The sequence below is a fragment of the Aphelocoma coerulescens genome, chromosome 20 (assembly GCF_041296385.1).
Source record: "Aphelocoma coerulescens isolate FSJ_1873_10779 chromosome 20, UR_Acoe_1.0, whole genome shotgun sequence".
NCBI classification, from domain to species: Eukaryota; Metazoa; Chordata; class Aves; order Passeriformes; family Corvidae; genus Aphelocoma; species Aphelocoma coerulescens.
In genome coordinates, this window is record NC_091033.1 from 1,315,064 (window position 1) to 1,334,453 (window position 19,390).

A 19,390-nucleotide genomic window follows, 5' to 3' on the forward strand; every position below is an offset into this window, starting at 1 on the left:
GGTGTGTGGAGCAAAGACAGGCTTTACTTGGAAGACAGGCTTCTGAAAGCTCTCAGTTGTACTGTTGCCTGGTGCCCTTTGTTGCTGCCTTGTGTCTAGCAGGCCTGAGCAGGGCCCTGGTGCTGTGTCTGTGGGAGCTGCCTGCAGCTCTTATTTCTAAGACTTCTCATCAGTGTGTACTGTGACCTCTGCCAGTGTTTGTCAGGGCAGGTTAGCCCTGACATCCTCAGGTACCAGAGCAGCAAGGCAGCCCCCCAACTTCCCCTGGGCTAGCTGCCATCCATGAGCCTGGCTTGCTGCTGGCCTGCAGGCCTGGGCAGCAGGTTTGGACTTGGCATCCCTGACTAATTAATGTCTTTTCCTTCAAACTGTGCCCAAGCACTGGGGAGATGCAGCACTTCTTGAGGCATATCAGCAGAGCAGACCTGCTTGTCTGAAAATCAGTAATTTCATGTCCTCCAGGGCTGCATACAAAGTGCTGTGCCTGTTTGAGATGTTTATTTTCAAGGGATCCTTCTTGTCATCAAAACTACAGGAGGGAGGAGAGAGAAGGGCTACATCATGTTGAGGAGGTGAGCAAGGCTTGCACTCCTCACCTTGAAGGAAGTGTCACCAGAAGTCTGGATAGATGGAGGTTGGACACTTCTTGATGCATTTATCTCAAAGGAGCTGCTTGCAGTGAGACCTTGTCCTTGGCACCTCCCCTCCCTGAGCCTGCTGTGTGTGCCAGGTGCTGCTCCTGCACCTGGGAAGGGGAACCCTCTGGCTGCAGAGAGCTGGTAGACTAGGTCATTCTGGAAAGTCTGCATCTCCAGTGGGTCAGTGCCAGGGAGTTTGGGGGATGAGTGAGGATGTGTGGAGCTAGGTGTACTGTATTAGAGCACTCCTCTGGTTTGTAATAAGCAGAGGGGTCTCCAGCCTGAAGTGTGGGGCTCCTGTTCCTCTTGAATGTCACTGATCAGCCACCATGGGGTGCTTCCATTCTGCCACATAGGAAAAGCAGCTGGGAAAGCTGCTGATGTCTAAATTAAACAATCATAGAATAGAATGGGTTGGAATGAATCTTAAATTATCTAGTTCCAACCCCTCTGCCATGGGCAGGGACACCTTCCACTAAATGCACTTTTAGCTCAGGGTGGACAGCTGAGACATGGACCCCAATTTGTGTTTGTGGAGAGTTGTGAGTTTGTAGTGTCATTGTGTGGTCCTTGCTGGCAGTGTACCTTTACTTTCCAGGAAAAGTAGCTGGTGGAGGACCTTGTCACCTCAGCAGTCATGCAAGGCTGTCATCCCACTGGACCCAGCTTGCTGTGCTTGAGGAGTTCAGGGGCTCTCACTTCTGGCCTGGGACCTGAGTATTCAAGACACCTCCTGAGAAGCCAATGTGATCCCTTTGCTGGATTTTTATCACTTCATTGAGATGTGGGGTGTGTGTGTGCAGGGTGCTGAGTGGCTTGCTTGTGTCATTGAATGTCTGCCACAGGTATGGCTGAAAATCAGAATTGAAGTGTATTGAGTAGAGTCTCCTCTGGAGATACTCAAAACCTGCCTGTGAGACCTGCTCAAGGTGAACCTGCTTTATCAGGGGACTTGGACAAGATGGTCTCAAGAGATCCCTTTGAATTCTAGCTGTTCTGGGATTCTGTGTAGTGGTGCATGTCAACTTACAAGTTTGCAGTGTCCAAGGCTGTTTCCTGGTTCTGCTCTCTGCTGCAGCAGCTTTGGAGGGACTTGAGTGCAAAATTCCTATTTAGCAAAGGAAAAGAATGAGTGCAGGTTTTCCAAATGGATTATCACCAGTGGTTGTGGCACATGCCCACAAAGGCCTGTGGGTGCCCCTTGTCCTTCCAGAGGTGGCTTGTGAGCATTGCTTCTTTTTGAATCCCAGGTACTGTTGTGCTTGGAGAAAGCCACGTGCCCCTTTTTTTGTCCTTCTTAAGGGGATCATTAAGGGCCTGGGGTGTTGATTTTTGTTTTAACTGCACTTGTTTCCTAGCTGCAGCTTATTTCCACAGATAAAATTGGTGCTTTTTCCCCTTTGAAGAAGGCTGTCACCTGCCTCTTGCAGGCAACTGAACATGGCACTGTGCTGCAGGAATGTGGTCTAATAAAGTAAAAACATTTGGTGCTGTACTGAATAAGGCATGTTCTCGGGTAAAAGCCATTAGTTTCTGCAGATGCTGAGGCCTCTGCTTTGTCTGGGTTTGTGGTCCTTTTGCCTGTTGGTGACAAGCCTATGGACATTATCCGGAGGGACAGACGGGGCTGTGTTCATGTTGCCCTGGGGCTGAGCTGGCCTGGGGAAGCTTCTGAGCTGCAGCCAAGGCATGTAGGCATGTACAGCTGTGCCATGGGTTGGGGGACCTGGGGATACCTGAAATGTCAGAGAAGAGAGGGGAGGACAGGGCTTGAAGATAATATGGACCCTTGGAAGTAAAGGCAAAACAAAATTAGGACTGCATTCAGAGCTGCTGACTCCCACCTTCCTCACCGTGCTGCAGCTGAGATTTCCCTTCAGGAAATGAAAGTTGCTCTTTGGATAAAAGCCATGAATAAAACTTCCTTTCTGAAGTGCCTTGATGTGTCCACGACTGAGGGGCTGTGGGAACATCTTGAGATGAAGAATGCTTGAAGGGATATTGGTAGAAGTCTGCAATGGGAGAATGCCAGAGATTGTGCTCAGAGATTGAACTTTGTGTGTCTGAAGTCATCTGTGGGCCCAGTCCTTGGCAGTGGTTGTGTGGGTATCTTGGGAGCACATGCAGGTTTTGGAGAGAGGAAAGGCTGAGACAAGTCTGGGTGTGTCCCCAGGGGAAAGATGGGGTAGCCCCTGATGGTGCTGTGTGCCTTACTGGTTTTGAGGGCTGTGTGAACCATAGAATCAAAGTCGTTTGGAAAAGGCCCTTAAGATCATTGAGTCCAGCTATGAACATAACACTGCCAAAGCCACCACTCAACCATGTCCCCAGGTGCTAAAGCCACATGTCTTTAAAATCCCTGCAGGGATGATGACTCCACCACTGTTCTGGGCAGCCTGTGCTGGTGCTTAACAACCCTTTTGGTGAAGAAATTTTCCTTAATCTCCAACCTGAACTTCTCCTGGTGCAACTTGGGGCTATTTGTTCATATCCTGTTACTGGGTAGAAGAGTCCACCTGGCTCCACACTCATGTCGGGGAGTTGTAGAGAGCAAGAAGGTCCCCCTGAGCCTCCATTTTTTCCAGGCTGATCTCCCCCAGCTTCTCAGCCACTCCTCCTCAGACTTGTACTCCAGATCCTTCCCTGGCTCTATTGCCTTTCTCTGGACATGTTCCCTGAAGGCCCTTCTTGTCACAAGGGGTCCAACCATTGAATTGAAGCTCCATCCCCCTACATCATTCCTCTCCCCAAAGTGTTTATCCTGTTGGGACCCTGAGGACTGATCCTGTTTGACTGACCCTCGCCTGTGTGTATGTGTTATATTACAAGGAGGAGCACCTTTTTGTCAGGTATTTTGGTGATCAGTGGATTTATATTGGGGATGTGGCCTTTTTTGGTGATGCACTACAAAAACCAGATGAGTTTGAGATGTGAGAGCCCACCAGCAGAGTCTCCTAAAAAGCAAGTAGGACATAAACTGAGAACAGCTTGGATGGTGCAGATGCATCCCCTTTTCTGCTCTTGGAATATGTAACCTGTGGGCACAGTCCTCTTTGCTTGTTAACACATGCCGTGTTTTCAGCTTGCTGGCTGTGGAGACTGTTGGATTTGTGGGCCAGTCTAATTACATCTCCTTTCCGCAAGGTATGTTTTAATGTAATTCAATCTTAGGTGGTGTTGGTGCTCTTTGTGATGAAGCTCCTCTGTGCAGCTGGAATAATCCTTGTCTAGCTCTCACTGTTTTGCACTGCAAATCTGTGCAGTGCCTCAGGCTGGCTCTGTTTAAGGTTTCAACAAGAATGGGTGTTGTTTTTGAGAGAGGTTACAGAGAAAGGCAAAGTTTGATCTCTTACCCGTCCTTGTAAAAATTCAGCTAGCCTCAGCACAGCATCAGCCTCTGAAAACAAACATTTGATTTTTTAAAGTTCTGTTTGTTGCTCTACTCTGTTCCCTTTGCACCTGAATGAAGGAGGGCAGGAGCCTGACACCCTGTTGGAGGTTAGGATTTTTCCTTTTTTCTTTTTTTCCTCTTAGGGAATTTTCTACCATTTGCTGTCTAAGAGATGATACCAGGGATACTTAAGAGAAACAAAAGGAGTGGCCAAGATGGGGGAGGGATGCAGGTGGCTGAAGGGCTTTCTCTTGGGAAGGGCAGAGATACTGCAAGATTTTGGGTGAGGGGCTGAGCTCAGCTCCTCCCTCTCGCTCTCTCACCCTCGGGACCAGAGGTGAGATGGGTGGGCTGCTGCTGTGGGGAGAATTTGCTGCCACCGCGGAGTTCTGTCCTGCACTGCTTTCTCCTTACTGGGGGTGAGCTTCTGCTCTCAAGTGCAGCTGTTGAACTGGGACCTTTCCAACGCCCGACCTCACTGGGAAGAGGATCCCGTTCCCGGAGGGAGCATCTCCTGGCCATGTGCAGCAGCTGCTTTGGGAGCCCGCCTGCCACTGCCGGGCCCCGCTGCTTTCTGCCGCTGCTCCGGCTCTTTCACTGCACTTTAACCCGACCCCCCGTGCCCACCGGGACACCCCGCGGCTCCTGCTACAGCTGTGGAATTTTCTGCTACGCTTTGTGTCTGCCACCCGGGCGCCCCCGCCTCTGCTGTGGCAGCCGCCGCTCCGAGGTTCCTGCTGCGCTCCATTCCGGCTCCCGAGCGGCACCCGAGGGGCCCGGCTGCCCCTGGGGCTTTGCCAAGGAAGCCCCTTTTCCATCCCTCCCGCCGGCCCGGCCGCCATTGCCGCGTGCAGAGGCGGCCGAGCTGGCGCCACAGCGCCCCCTGCAGGCGCGGGGGAATCCCCGCAGCCGCCCTGCCCGGCCGGGAGCCACCAGCGCCCCTGGCGGCCGCGAGCGGAGCTGCACCGAGGGGAAAGGGCCCGCGGCCGGGAGAGGCCGGCCCTGGGCTCTGCTGCTGCTCGTTGGTGCTGCCGGCGCTGCTGTTCGTGTGCCTTGGCACCCACACACACACCAGTAAAGAGCTGTTATTCCTTTTGCCGTAGCTCTGCCTGAAAGCCTCTTAATTTCAAAGTGATAATAATTCAGAGGGAAGGGGGTCACATTTTCCATTCCAAGGGAGGTTCCCACCCTCCTTGGTGGACACTTCAAACCAAGACCCACCACCACAGGCTCTGTGTTGCCTTCAATAGGGAAATGTCTTTCTCTGAAACCTCGTCCTCATTCTCTTCCTGAACCTGAGACACGGTCCCCCAGGCACTGCACAGACATTGCATGGATAAAAATTTCTCCCATCCCATGTGTTTGGCAGCCACCTTCCAGCTCTACTCCAATGGCAGCTCTCATCCTTCAGTCCTGTCTCTAGCCTTCCTTTTCTTGGGAACAGGTGGGCATGGCCCTGAAGCCAAGTAGGCAGACCTGAGACTTTCCTAGCATGGGTGTCCTACCATTTCCTTCTGGTAGCCCCTTCCCTGCTCTGCCTGCAGCTCCAGGCTTTCTCTCAACCCTAGCTCTCCCTTTCTGGGGAAGCTCTAGAGAAGGCTGCTGAGCCATTTTCTAGACCAAAGGCTTCTCTAAGCCCCAATCTCTTTGCAGGCCCCCACTTTGCTTTGGCAGCCTATTGCCATCCCTGTTTCAGTTGTATGTCAAGGCTCCTTCTGTCCATCAGTGTTACTCTGAACCTAATTTTATAGCTGAACCTTTTGACAACAGCTGCTGTACAAGAGGTGATTCCCAGACAAGGGCTCTTGACAAACTAAAAACATCTTTTGCATACCATTTCTAACCCTGTTCCAAATGCAACCCTAAGCTTTCACTTTCTGTTAGCCTTAACTGTAGTTCTTGTTTTCCAGTTGAGTCTTAGAGCTGGAAATCCAGATAGAGTTCTTCCAGCACATGTATCTTGGCAGCCCCCACTTGGCTTTGGCAGCCCTTTTCCTGCCACAGTCCAAGTGTAGCTTAGGCTTTGTCCCTCTTGCAGCCCTAACCCTACTCCTGGCACTGGCTCTTATTTTTCCACAGAACAATTGAAAAGGCCCCATAGCCATTGCCTGGATGAAAACTGACCCAGTGCAGCTGTCCTGCCAGCCCCTGCTTGCCTGGTGAGGCCCCGGCTCAGCTGTAAGCTCTGGCTTTCACTCAAGCCTCTTATTTTTTGTGAAGAACTGCAGTGAAGACCCCAAACCCATGGCTCACTCCAAAGCCTTCACTCATCCTGGGACTCCAGGCTGCTCTCACTTATCTTTGGCAGCTCCTTTCCAGCTTCGCTCCAGCAATAACACCAGGCATTCTGCTTCTGAGCCTGACCCCGTGTTTGCCTGTGCACTGTGAGGAAGGGATATAAGGAAGGGCCTGCAGCCATTTCCTGGCAAAAGGTGTCCCACATGGGTCTCTTGGCAGCCCCTCTCCCCAGGTGCAGTGTAACCTTTCCTTTCTGTCCAGACCCTGACCTGAGCTGTTTTCCAGCTGAATTGTAGGGAGCCTTCTAAACCATTTCCCAGGCCAGCCCCTTTAGCTTTTGCCATCCCTTTCCAGCTCCACATGAGTGCTAGACTCTGGACCCTGATGCTGGTTTTCCAGCAGAGCCTTAGCTAAGCTCCCCAGCCTTTTTTCTAATGAAGGCTTTTTCCCAGGTGAGGCCTCGTGCAGTTCTTGCTTTGCTCGGCTGAGCTCTGCCTCCTCTGCACCTCTGGGTTTTCTTTTTCTTAGCCGTAGCCCTGATTTTTGTGAGAAGCCATAGAGAAGTTTTCTACCAATTATCTGGACCAGTGTTTTCTCCCAGCCCAGCATTCTTGGAAGCTGCCATGTACTTTTGCAGCCCCACTCCAGCTCCAGCTCTTGACTTTATTTGTCTCAGCATTATCCCAACCCTAAATCTTATTGCCAAGGTCATTCTTCAGGAAGGTGTCTGCAAACTCAGGTCTTTGGCAGCCCCTACTTTCTTCTAGTGGGCCCTTTCTGACCCCTCTCAAGCTGTGAACTTTGGCTTTTCTTCAGCCCTAATCTTAATTTCATATCTGAAGCCCAGCCAAGAGCTGCCAGGGGAGGCTTCTCCCAGGCCGGGTGTTCTGTGCTCCAGCAGTGCTGTTACAGCCCCAGTCCCACAGCTGTCCTGTGCACATGGAGGACCTGTTCCCCAGGCTTGCCAGTGATGCAGAACAGGGTTGAGCTTGGCTTCCTTAAAATTTTATATGCATATTTCTGGACTTTTTTTAAAGTCAGAAAACTGCTGTTTCAAAGTCAGACAGGGATTGGGCAACATTGACTTGCCTTTTCCCCTTCATTCTCGTTTGCTCGAGAGGGGTGCCAGGCAGCCGTGCCTTTGTCAGCAGGGCTGTTGAAGGATGTGGATGCTAGCACAGACTGGCTGCTCCTTCCCAGTTTTGCATCCAAGCTTCAGATTTGGATTCTGGAATTGCTGCTAGCATACAGCATTGGTGGGCAGGATTTTCAGTTCAGTTAGGAGTGCTTGTTCAGACCTTCACTAGGGTATTTTCATTTTGAGTGTTGCCATCAGTGTCCTTTAAATACCGTTCTGAGATGTGCGATGGTGTGGTTGAAACACAGCAAAGGCCATGGGCACCCCAGACATCAGGCTGGAGAGAGGGACAGGTGCTGCTTTGAGAGGTGGGCAGCAGATGCTTCTGCTGCTGCCCTGGCGTGGAGGCAGTACTGTCTGGAGCTGGCATCTCCTGCTGCCATAAGGAGCTTCGTTACGGACACAAATAGTTTTTCAGCCTGTAAAACAATTTTAGGGAGCTCATGTGGCTTTTTAAAGGTAAGCTGTAAAGATTTGATGGAAAAGGAGCCAAGAGCAAGTTGCTGAGTGCCTGTGATGAGGGGTATGAGCTCCAATCCAGGCTGCCCTGTGGAGCTTGGCCAGCAGTTCTGTGTGCCCCTCGCACCGGGGCTGCAACTGCTCCCTGCTGCTCTGCAAGTAGAAGTGGGAGATGTCAGGATTGAGCCTCGGGTGGAAAATCTGCGTATTTTGTATTTTCCTAGTGTGAAACTGCAGTCTGGAAAACGGTTTCAAAAAAGCAAGTGTGAGGTTTAAACTCTCTTGGCAACCTTTTCCTTTTCTTGGGATAAGCGTGTAACAAGCTGTCAGGCCCTCTTCCCCCCAGACTGGGTGCCCTGCACCCTGCCTTTCCTGGCCCAACAACGCTCTCAGAAAACTGAAAATAGTTGGTATTTCCTATCCCCAGGGCAATTATTTGATCCTCTGCAGCTGATCTGAGCTATTCTCAGAGCTAACAGCTGGCCTGGGCAGAGTCCTGGGTTGGGGGACCCAGGCTGGATTCTGGGAGGAGCCCTGTAAGCAGCCCCCAGTGCAGGGCTGGCTGTGGTGGGTCCGCTCCTGCAGTCCACGTCTCCACCTGTGCAGGCTCACTTGTGCTGCCATTCCCAAAATGAGCTGGATCTGGGCAACCTTCACACAGAGCTCACTGTCATTGTCACAGAAGGTGATAAGTATTAGGAGTTATTTATTCTTCTACGGTAGTTTAAACACTGACAGTTTTGAATGCAGGGTTGTTGGGCTGACACGTTAGTGTTTGTCTGTGAGCTTTGTGCAGCTGGAGCTGATCCATCAGGATTTCCTTCTGATTGCTCTCAGCCTGCGGGCGAGGAGGTGTGTGTTGCAGCATCTTCCCAGCCAGATTGAAGTAGCAAAACAATGAATGCTACTTATGCTTACAGACTGCTATGCTGAATGTAAATTTAATTCATATTAGAGAGTATTGTTTGAGATTTTGTTGTCTTTAAAGTTTCAAAACCTGGCCAAAAATATGCATATCCCATTAAATCAGGAGATTTCTTTGAGTTGTGGATTTGAGACTGCTGTGTGATGTGTCTGAGGTTCTCTGGGATCTGTTTGGTGGGCCAAGGGGAACCCTGAAGAGCTGTGGTTTCCACGCTGTGACAAGTTACGGGCACATTAGCATTGTAACTATTTTTGCAAACCACATTCTAGGAATTCCTTGGTGTCCTGTGGCGGTTTGTCTTAGATTTCCTGCTTGCAGCACTGTGACTTAGAATGCTTCTCACAGGCTCATGGTCACAGTGGCATTGGGGGTTTCTCTGTGGACCTCACATACCATGGCAGTGGCTGTGTGGGACACACTGGGGCCTGCTCGGAGGGCGCTGCCACAGGTGCCTCTCACCCAGCCTGCTGTGGCCCAAGGACTTCTCAGATCAGATGGTAACAGTGGTATTTTGTATGTGTTCAGCTCTTGAGACAATTGTGGGCCTGAGAACAAAGTGTGCTGGGTCAGCCTAACACTGTGGTACCTCTGCTGGGTAGTCAGACTCAACAGAAGGACTGCAAAGTGTTCTCCTGGGCTGGTCCTTGCTCTGGGCAGGCAGTGTGGCCAGGGATGTGCTTCCAGAGGCTTGTTTAAAAGCCAGGGTTACTTTCCCATTGGGACAGCTCAGCACAATTGGAGAAAAGAGGCTGGAAGCTGTTCTTGGTAGGGCTGGGGACCTCCTCTGGGCAACGTGCTCTGAAGTGAGGTGCAGTGGGTCCCAGAATCCCTCATGCTGGGCAAGCTGCTCAGGCAAAGAGCTCTTCCTTAGGGTACAGATTACTCTGAGCCTTCCCCAGCCTCCTGAATTTGCCCCATTTGCTCAGTCATACCAGCCATTGCAAGCACTGGATATGCTGTGTAGTTACTGATCGCTCCAAGCAGAGTTTTGTCTTGGATTTTCCTGGGGATTGAAAGGGTGAATGCTGTGTTTTTTCCACCTTCAGTCCTCTCTGACCTCAGGCTGGCCTTCCTGGAAGCACAGCCCCTGGTATGCAGAGCAGCAGGAGAGCCGGGGTCCATCACGTGCAGCATTCCTCCTGCTTTTGCACTGTGGGGCTGCCTGTCTGCTCTTTTTAGCCCCCTGCACAGGATAGAAATAAAAATACAATCTAAAGACAGAAGCGAGGTAGGTCCAGAAAGTCGGCGTTCCTTTTCCAGCACTGTCCCTCACAGGAGCTCAGGACAGAGCTGGGAGAGGAGGCTCTCTGAAGCACAGAGGAGCAGCGCCATGCTGTGTGACATATGGACAGCCCCGATAGGAGCTTTGGTGTTGAATGGTGCCATGGGCTGTTGGAAGATGTCTGAGTAGAAAGATCATGAACTGAGACTGGGGTGTCAGCTGGACGGTGAATTTCAAGGAAACATAGTGGTTTAGAACAATGGAGGGAAGGAACAATGGAAGAACAACACGAGGAGAACTGCAGCCTATGTGAGCTGGCCTCTTTGAGGAGGCTTGATGCTGTCAAGGTATTGTCTGAGCACCGCTTGCTTCATTTCCATGCTTTAGAGCCTGATAGGAGCCAGGAATGTTGCCTGTGTAGCTGTAACATCCTTGCCTGGCAAGGCTGTGTTTGCAGAAGTGTACGCTGCTGTGGGTTGCTGAAGGGACCTGTGGGACACCCAGGACAGTGATAGCAAGGTGCTGCAGGTAGCAGGGCAGAGCAGGACCCTGTAGGAGCAAATCCTACCAGCCATGAGTCCTGCTTGCCAGGATCCTGCACTTGGGGTGTGCATTAGTACCTGTTTGTCGTGCTCAGAATTGAATCCAGCTACTCCTTGGGTGCCATATGCTTGATACCTGCTCCCACCATGTGCAGAAGGCTGTACCTGCTGCTCAGAACATCTCCTGGCTTGGCTTCGTCCGAGTGCTCTCATTCTGCTGGGTGGCTGTTGGAGCACAAGTTCCCTGGTGTGGTAGTGGTGTAGCATCTGCACGTCGTTGGTGCTGTGCTTATGTTGCCCAGCACATGCATCAGTCAGGTTGAGGGTAAGTGCACAAGTGTGCATTTTGTTTCCTCGGAGCTAGATCTTCAGCAGGTGGTGTTGAGCAAGCAGGAAATTGGATACTTAGGTGTAGAGACGTTGTATGGTGGAAAGTCTGGAAAGGCACTTCGGCTTACATGCCAGCATCCACCTCTCCTTCTGCCATGGAACAGGATATAGGCAATGGCAGTCTGTCTTTCCATCAGGTATGATCTTGAAAAGCATCCTCAATGGTGGCCCATCTGTGATGGCTTTGTCCTGGAAAGTCCTTGGGGCTGCTCACAGCTGTCTGTGACAGTTCCACAGCATCTCCCAAGTGCTGTGGCTTCCAAATGTTGTGTTCCTTTGTCTCTGCTCATGTGGATGAGTTAATGTGGTACAGGGGTGCTGGGCAGCACAGCCCAGCCGAGGCTCTGCACTCCCTAGGCTCCAGCTCGGATGCCCTGCAAGCGCTGTGGCTAAGCCAGGCTGAGGAGTAGTTCGCACATGCCTGTGGGTATATATCCCTGTTACCACTCTAGGGCTTTATTCCTTTTTCTTCATATGTTGACCTCTTCTCCCAGACTTGGCAAGTGTGTTTCTGCAATGCCTGTTAAAAGTTCTCCTCAAGCCCTGGAGATCTTGTCCCTTTACAGGCTGTCTAGTCAGCGCCACTGTGGCTTCTCTGTGCCTTTGCTCTCAGCTGATTTTCTCTGAAGATCGTATTGAGAAGATCTTCTTCCATTTCTGAGGGAAAACCGAGGTGAACCACTCTACAGGACATGCACTGGATGGAGCTGTGTGTACAAATGAGATAGAAGATCGCTCCTCGCAGGGACCTGTGGTTGCTTTCACAGAGTGCTCATGGTACTGGTGTTGGGGCTGCATGGCTGGAGTACTCTGCATGTCCACAGTACATGAACAGCCTCTGAACTGGGAAAATCAGTCCTCCAGCTGCAGAGGAGACCTTGGCCACTCATGTGGGAAGGCTGGTAGAAGAGGGAGAACACATGCTTGGTCTTGGGTTGGTGCTGGCTCAGTTGTGGAATTTCTGATGATGTTCTTGGAATCTGCATGGATGCTGCAACTCCTGGAGGAGCTCAGGCAAGAGCAAAAGGAAATATTGGCATGATGTGGACTTGGTCTGGTGTAGGGATAGCTTGTGCCTTCAGAACAAAAAAAAAGGGAGGAGGATAGTAACCTGATGTGCCTGAAATTGTGTAACTGAAAACGTCATTGCTAGCAGCAGATGCTGTGTAGAGGCCATGCTACAGCAAGTTGGGCTGCTCATGAAGAGGGACAAAGCATAGCTTTCAGCACTGCTCTGCTCATCTCTTGAAATGCAGCAAGACAGTTCCTAGTGTGTGGTCAGCCTGCCAACGTGTGCCATGTTGGTGTGCTCACCGCATGTGCGTGGTGCTTGGCACTAGGGGCTTGCTGAGGAGGTTGTACCCTGACTTAATGGAAGACCTGTCCTTGGCTGCTGAAAGTGCTTGATGCCTGCCTGATGCAGGGATGTTGCAGGCTGGCAGCATGGGGTGGGGCATGCATCAGTTAAAAGGTGTAAAAAGGCATAAAAACTTGAACATGGAAAATGAAAACTTCCCACTTGTGACCGTGGCGATAAACCTGCAGTGTTTGCATGATCTGCTAGTGAGAACATGTTGATCTCCATATGAAAACCATAAGCTTATTTAGAAAATTGGACTGTCTCATTTGAGATTAGAGTTTCTCTTTAATCTGCAAATTCTAAATTAGTATGGAAATAGCTTGTTAAGTGGGGTTCTCTGTGCATATATATCTGCATACCAGTGCGGTGGTGCTCCCTAGCAGGTGGTGTGCTTCCCTTTAGGATGCTGGACAAGTTCCTGGCTCTGAGACCAGGCAGCAGGCAAAAGCAGACCACAGCACCAGGCAGACATGATTGTGTCCTTTTCCTCCTGTCCAGCTTGTCCCCTAGGAGATGATGGCAAGAGATGCTTGCTCCACAGGATGATCACAGAATCACAGAATATTCTGAGTTGGAGGGAACCCACAAGGATCATTGAGTCTAGCCCTTAAATGAATGGCCGTATGGGGATCGGACCCACAACCTTGGCATTATTAACGCCATGTTTCAACCAACTGAGCATTATGAATAATACAGTGTGTTAAATGCTGCAGGTTCCCTGGTGTCTGGAGTCACAGCTGGCCACAGAGACTCTGGCCCCTGCCAGCACAGTTTAAAGGAGCCTTCCACACACTGGAATGGCATGTCATCCCAGGAGCTGGAGCAGGGCCCCGTGAGGACCTGGGGTGCTGTCATCCTCTCAGGGTGCCCTCTCTGCAGCCAGCTCTGTGTGCAGACAGGTGTCTCGGTTTGAGGCAAGTTTAGGAGGAAATGTCCTGTGATGAACATCTCCTTGTAAGAAGGCAGGTTTCAGCACTCCCTCCCCCACCAATACAAGAGGAGTTTCTTGGATGAAAGTGAAAAAAAAAAATTTATTTAACAAGTGGAGTGCCAACAGGGCAAAGAAAAAGTGAGTAATATTGGATAATAAACCTCCTTGATGCGGAGAAAGCTGGTGGTTTTAGAGTTCCCTCTGTAGGTGGCTCAGCCCCTCCCGAGGCCCAAGGCCGGGATGCGGCCTCACCACAGCCTCGCTGCTGGTCCACGGGGTCCGATGATCTGGTTCTCGGATCCCAGGTAAGCCGAACAGTTCCAGAAGAAGAAGAAGTTGTTGCCGGAGGATTTCGGTATGCAGTCCTGGGAAAATCTTCTTGCCTCAGTTAAGAGGCTGGCTAAAAGCAGGAAGGTGCTCCCTCGGCTCTGCAGCAGTGAGAATGCAGGGGAGTGTGTGAGTCCTTGAACACAAACCATGCTGAGGAAGTCGCCTGGCTTCTCTCCCCCCTCTCCTGGACCCAGCTTAAAGCTATGGGACCCATTTCTGGGCATAAAGCAGACAATAGGGAAATACAATATTATCATAAAATCACCCCAAGACAACAGGAGACCAAGGGCTCTCTCCTGACACCCATACGGGCTTCGCAGGGCCTCTTCTTGCATTTGGAGGACTTGGCACGTGGTCAGGGTGGGTATCCTGGTTAGAATCATTGAATCATCAAAGTTGGAAGAGACCTTTAAGATCATTAAGTTCAATGGCCTACCCAGCACTACCACTTTAACCCCTAAACCACGTCACCCAGTGCCCAATCCAGCTCCTTAAATACTTCGGGGGATGGTGACCCCACCTCCGTGGCAACTTATTCTGGTTCCTGACCACCCTAACAGTGAAAAGTTTCCTTCTAATATCTAATCTGAATCTCCCCAGTCTCATCTTAAGGCCATTTACTCTTGTTCTCTCACTGCAGGTACAGCAAAAGAGACCAGCCCCCACCTCACTACAACCTCCTGTCAGGGAGCTGGAGAGAACAATGTGTTCCCCCTATGAGCCTTCTCTTCTCAAGACTAAACAAACCCAGCTCCCTCAGCTGTTCTTGATAAGACATTTTTACAGACCCTTCACAAGCCATGTTGCCCTTTCCTGGACATGCTTTAGGACCAAACTGTCCTTTTGTCCCCTTTTTGAAGTGAGGGACCCAAAACTGAACATAGTATCTGACGTGCCTCACCAGTGCCAAGTACAGGGGATTGGTCACTTCCCTAGTCCTGCTGGCCATGCTGTTCTTGATATAGGCCATGTTGCCATTGATCTCTTTGGCTACCTGGGCACACTGCTGGCACCCCCAAGTTCCTTTCTGCCAAACAGTTCTTGAGCCACTCCTCCCACAGCCTGGAGCTGCAGGGGGTTGCTGCGACCCAAGTGTAGGACCTGATGCTTCACCTTACTGAACTTCACGCAGTTGTCCTCAGCCCATTGATCGAGTCTGTCCAGGTGTCTCTGTAGACCTTCCTACCCTTGAGCAGATTAAGTGGATCTTGAGGTTAAACTGTCTCCTCTGGATCTAACTGATATCCCAGCCTTATTTTATCAAGACAGATGGCTCCAGTTCTATGGAAATACATGGGTGTATGGTGGGTGTGATACTGTTGTGTGCTTGTCACTAGCTGGAACGAGAGGACAGAGCATACAGAAGACCTGTCCGCTGGTTTGGGACCACTGCTGAATATGGGACTACCCTGCTCTGGGGCTGGTCTGGCCCTTTCTGTGCTTGTTGTGCCAAGCAGCTGGACTCTACAGCAATAGGACATGAATGCCTGTAATGTCTATGTAGAGATTGATAAGCTCAAGCTGGGCACAGACAGAAGAAGAAAGACCTATAGATTTTTCCTCTTGGCTCTTTGAGAGAGAGGAGGGTCTGCCCATTCTGTTCCTGGCTGTCCAATGCTGGGTGTGGCCTGAGCCGAGTGCTTTCAGGGCACAGTCTGTCCTGAGCTATGGCCAGTGATGAGGACTCCTTGGTGCTTCTCTTCCAAGGGCAAGTGGCTGTGTTTGTGGCTCTGGGTGGGCCTTGCTACTGAGAGGAAGAGGCACATGGCCTGGTAGCTGCCTCCTGCTGGTATCAGGGTGGGTGCTGTGCAGGGGTCCCCTCTGGGTTTGGCTGTGTCTCCCACAGCTATCCATAGATGTGAGTCTGAGTAGAAACAAAGGTCTGTGCCAAGACGTGACTGCTCTGCTTTGGTCAGGGAGAAACCCCCTCCCGTGCTCTGCTGTCTCATGTCCTTTCTTGAACCCGTGCCCTTGTCTCCTCTGGTCCAGATCCTCATTCAGAGCGTGCCAGTGGGCTGGCCAAGAGCTCCTCCCGCATTGCTGTGTGCCGGTGCTGCCAGCCCTGCTTTGCTCGCCCAGTGACTGGGCTTCTGTGCTGCCTCTTGTAAACCCCCAAAGCCGGGGCTTGTCTGCAGCCTACCACACTCAGGGAACTGCGAAAGGCCTTCCTTGATACTGACTTTAACCTGGGAAAAGTTATTCCTGAGTCATGCTGCTCATCCTGGAGAAAACAGGTATTAGGAACGGGCAGGTTACCCTGCCCCATAACCTCATCCAAAGGTGCCCTGGGAAGAAGAATGACAGGCTACAGGCAGAGGGCTGCTTTGGCACTGAGGGTCCAGCTCTCCTTTCTGCTGGAGAGCTCAGGAACATTCCTGCCCTTCACATCCACTCTTGGGACCACTAGACATGTGACAGAGTCCAGCTGCCTGCTCCCTATCCTGGTGAAGAAGCTGTGCTTGGCCTCCTGCTGCTGGTGATGAGGCTCATGATGCAAAGCTAAAGCTCGTTCCTCTGGGCAGCTGTCTCCCGGCGCTGGCTGCCCTTCCCTGCCCACAGCCTTTGCCCTGCCAGCCCAATGCTACCTGCTTGGGATCCTGCCCTACCTGAGTGCTGGTGCCTGGGAAGGAACAGGTGGGGTGGTGCTGGAACAGCAGCCCATGGGAGCAGGGGCCAGGGCTGTGGGACAGCACCAGGGCTGAGGGCAGCAGGGCTCTGCAGCCCTTTGCTGGGCTCTGGAGGCAGCAGAGCTTGGCCGCTCACTGCAGCACCAAGTGTCCAGGCATCCTCCACCCTCATTCAGCTGCTGCAGCTGCCTGAGCTAACACTGTACAAAAGGCAGTGAGCTGGGGCTTAGGCCACTCGATGTGTATGATGTACAGTATATGATTTTTTAATTTGATTTTTGTTTAAAAAAAAAAACAAGCGCCCTGAAAACCTAAGAGTTGAGTGATAGGCCTCTTGTGGGCCACACAATGAGAGATGTCCAGCCTGGACTAGCCCCATGACAAGGAACTTGTAGCAAGGTATTTATCTTGACTTTAGCTTGCCAGAAGTTTTGCTGCTGTGCAGACAATGTCTGATCCTTTCTCCTTCCCTGGCATCTCTTGGGTCTCAGTGAAACCTCCTGTGTGCTCCATGTGGGACCCTAGCTCTGCTGGATAGGAGTAGAGTGCTACAGATGTCCCCAGTCTCGCTGGGCTGGCAATGGCCTTTCCCCAGGCTTTGGAGGTGGACCAAGCTGCACTGGTGAGATGCAGTGGTTCGCAGAGGGATGCAGATGGATGCTACCAGTGTCCTGCTTTCCTGCTGTGGGAGAGTCCTGTGCTGTTGGATTCTGTCCTGGTGCTGTCCCCACAGCTATATCAGCTGGAGACATGCACAAGCACCTTAGAGTTGTAATGTCAGGTGCCAGAGCTCAGCCTACAGCCTGAAGGTTGTTTGGGTGGTGTAGGTTCTGCTCTGGCTCTGGGAGCAGCAAGTTGGCTGGCCTGCAAAATCCCTTGATGTGTGCCAGGTACTTAGTTAAGTGTCAAGTGATTCTTTGTGGCAAGGCAGTAGTGGGGAGAGCTCCTTGAGAACAGAAGGGATCCCATGCCTTGCCAGGGTTCTGAGGGACTTCACAGCCATTTGATGATGCAAAGAAGACAGCAGGAAGAGAGTGCTAGTTCCCTCAAGAGCTGGAGTGCCCCAGATCCATCTTCTGGGTTACTCCAGCAGAAAATTGATTGAGCACTGGAACAGGCTCCCCAGGGAAGTCGCAGCACGAAGCCTGTCCAATTTCAAGAAGTGTTTGAACAATGCTTTCAGGCACATGATGGGATTCTTGGGTCATCCTGTGCAGGGCCAGGAGTTGGACTTGATGATCCTGATGGGTCCAATCCAACTCAGCATATTCTATGATGTGGTGTTTGTAAAATCTGTGAGGGGAAGGCTGGGAAGTAGAGCCAGGGTAGGAGCAGCTCGGCTGGGTGGATGCTGGCTGACCCTGCTGGGGGCCAAGCTGAGGCAGGTGGGGCAAGAGCAGTGCACTCGTGCTGCTGGCAAGGAGGGCTAAGCTGAGCACCTTGGAGCCTCCTGCAGCACAGAGACCACTGTGAAAGATGAACCAAACCCAGGTCTCCTACACATCTGGCTCCAAGCACACCCTTGGGATGGGACTGCTCTCTGTTGGAGCCCAGCAGGGTTGTTCTGAGCTGCTGCTCCCACTTGGTGTGAAATCTCTGCGTGGTCCTTCCTGGAGAGCACCTCTACTGCAGCTGCACGCGTCTTCTAGCTTGACTTAGCCCTGTGTTCTCTGGGCCCTCCTGGGGCACATTTGCAGCAGTACAGGAGGGTCTGTATGGGACAGGCTTAGTCATGAGAAAGAGTCCTGTGTCATCTTGTCCACAGAGGCCGTGAAACTCCTCTCTGCTCAGGTCGTGGCACTGGGTGTCTTTCCTTGCTCTCACCTAGCTTGACTTCGATGTGGGCCATGCTGGCCTGTGTCATGTAGCCAGGGTCAGAGTTAGAAGCCTTTGCCTCTTCTTTTCAGTATGATGGCATGAGCCATGGACCAGCATCAGCATGCAGAATTGGTCACCTCATGCTGGCCTGAGAACTGCCCACCTGTAGGACCTGTTGGGTTTTGGTGTTCCTGCCAAGGAGGGAGACACAATGGGGGTACCGGGTGTCACTGGGGCTGGCCTGTGGGCTGGCAGCAGTGCAAGCTGCTCCCTTGTGCCAGCAAGTCTGACAGCTCATGGCTCATGGAGTGGGATATGCATGGTACTGGAGGGAAAGGAGAGGCAGGTGTTTGTGGGACTTCTGTCTTAAAACACTTCTCAAATACTTCTGAGCTCTTTGGCACCTGTTGCTGGCACTGTGCAGCAGACAACTGCTGAGGGTTGGCTGCCCAAAAAGCATCTACTGCCGATGGCTGTGTTGAGTGTGCTGTGGCTGGAGCTGCTGTGGGGAGGGCATGGACTGTGACCTCACGCTGTCCGCTTGACTGTCACAGTGTGTTTATCCTGGGGAGCTGCAGCAGCGCCCCATCCACCCAGGACTGGCGCTGCATGTGGCAGGGCTGCTCCTGGCCTTCCTGCCACCACAGCACTGGTGGGAGGGAGGTGGTGAGGCCAGCTTTCTCCTGCATCTGGCAGTGTCCAACCTATGCCCAGTCCCCAGAGAAATCAGGCCTGGGCAGGTGTGTCAGCTCACCAGCTGGCCTGGTCCTGAGGGTACGTGAAGGGGATGCTGGGTTCAGGAGGGGGTACTGGGTTCCTCTCTGTTTGGGTGTAGCTGCTCTGGCAGTGCCTGGGAGCTGCGGCCATTGCAGAAACCAGCTAAAAAGTGCTGCTGGCTGAGCTGGGCCACAGCTCAGGGATGCTGGGGGAACACTCTGTTTGCCCCAGAGAGCTGTCACGGTGCTGCATTGCCACAGACCCCTCACTGGTCTGCCGGAGGGGTACAGTGTGGGGACCTCATTGTCTCTGGCACTAAGGTGCTGCTAAGAGCTGGACTTGCAACTGCAGCCCCTCTGAACAGACCTGGTGTAGGGGAGTTGCTTGGAAATCATCCCTCCCTGAGCCCATCCTGCCCTGTGGGCTGCAAGGTGGGTGCTACTCATGCAGCATCCTCCCCACTGTGGGGGCACAGGCCTGGGGACACAGCCAGCCTGGCCCCAGCACGGCACCTGGGGCTGCTTCTGGGAAGACATGGCTCTTCTCCTCCTTGCTTGCCCCATCTTCGTCCCCATAGCATCTCTTCTGTGGTCACAGTCATGGGGCTTGCAGCCTGCCTCAAGTTCCTGCATCCTCTCCAGTCTCTTTCTGCTGTCATTGCTGC

At 52.0% G+C, this 19,390-nt stretch overlaps 1 protein-coding gene across 12 annotated transcripts in view; it reads left to right on the forward strand.

The window, feature by feature from the left end:
• Nucleotides 1-19,390, forward strand: part of CHD6 (chromodomain helicase DNA binding protein 6) — a 92,043-nt gene that overhangs the window by 14,414 nt on the left and 58,239 nt on the right. The gene's annotated exons all lie outside the window — the stretch shown is intronic.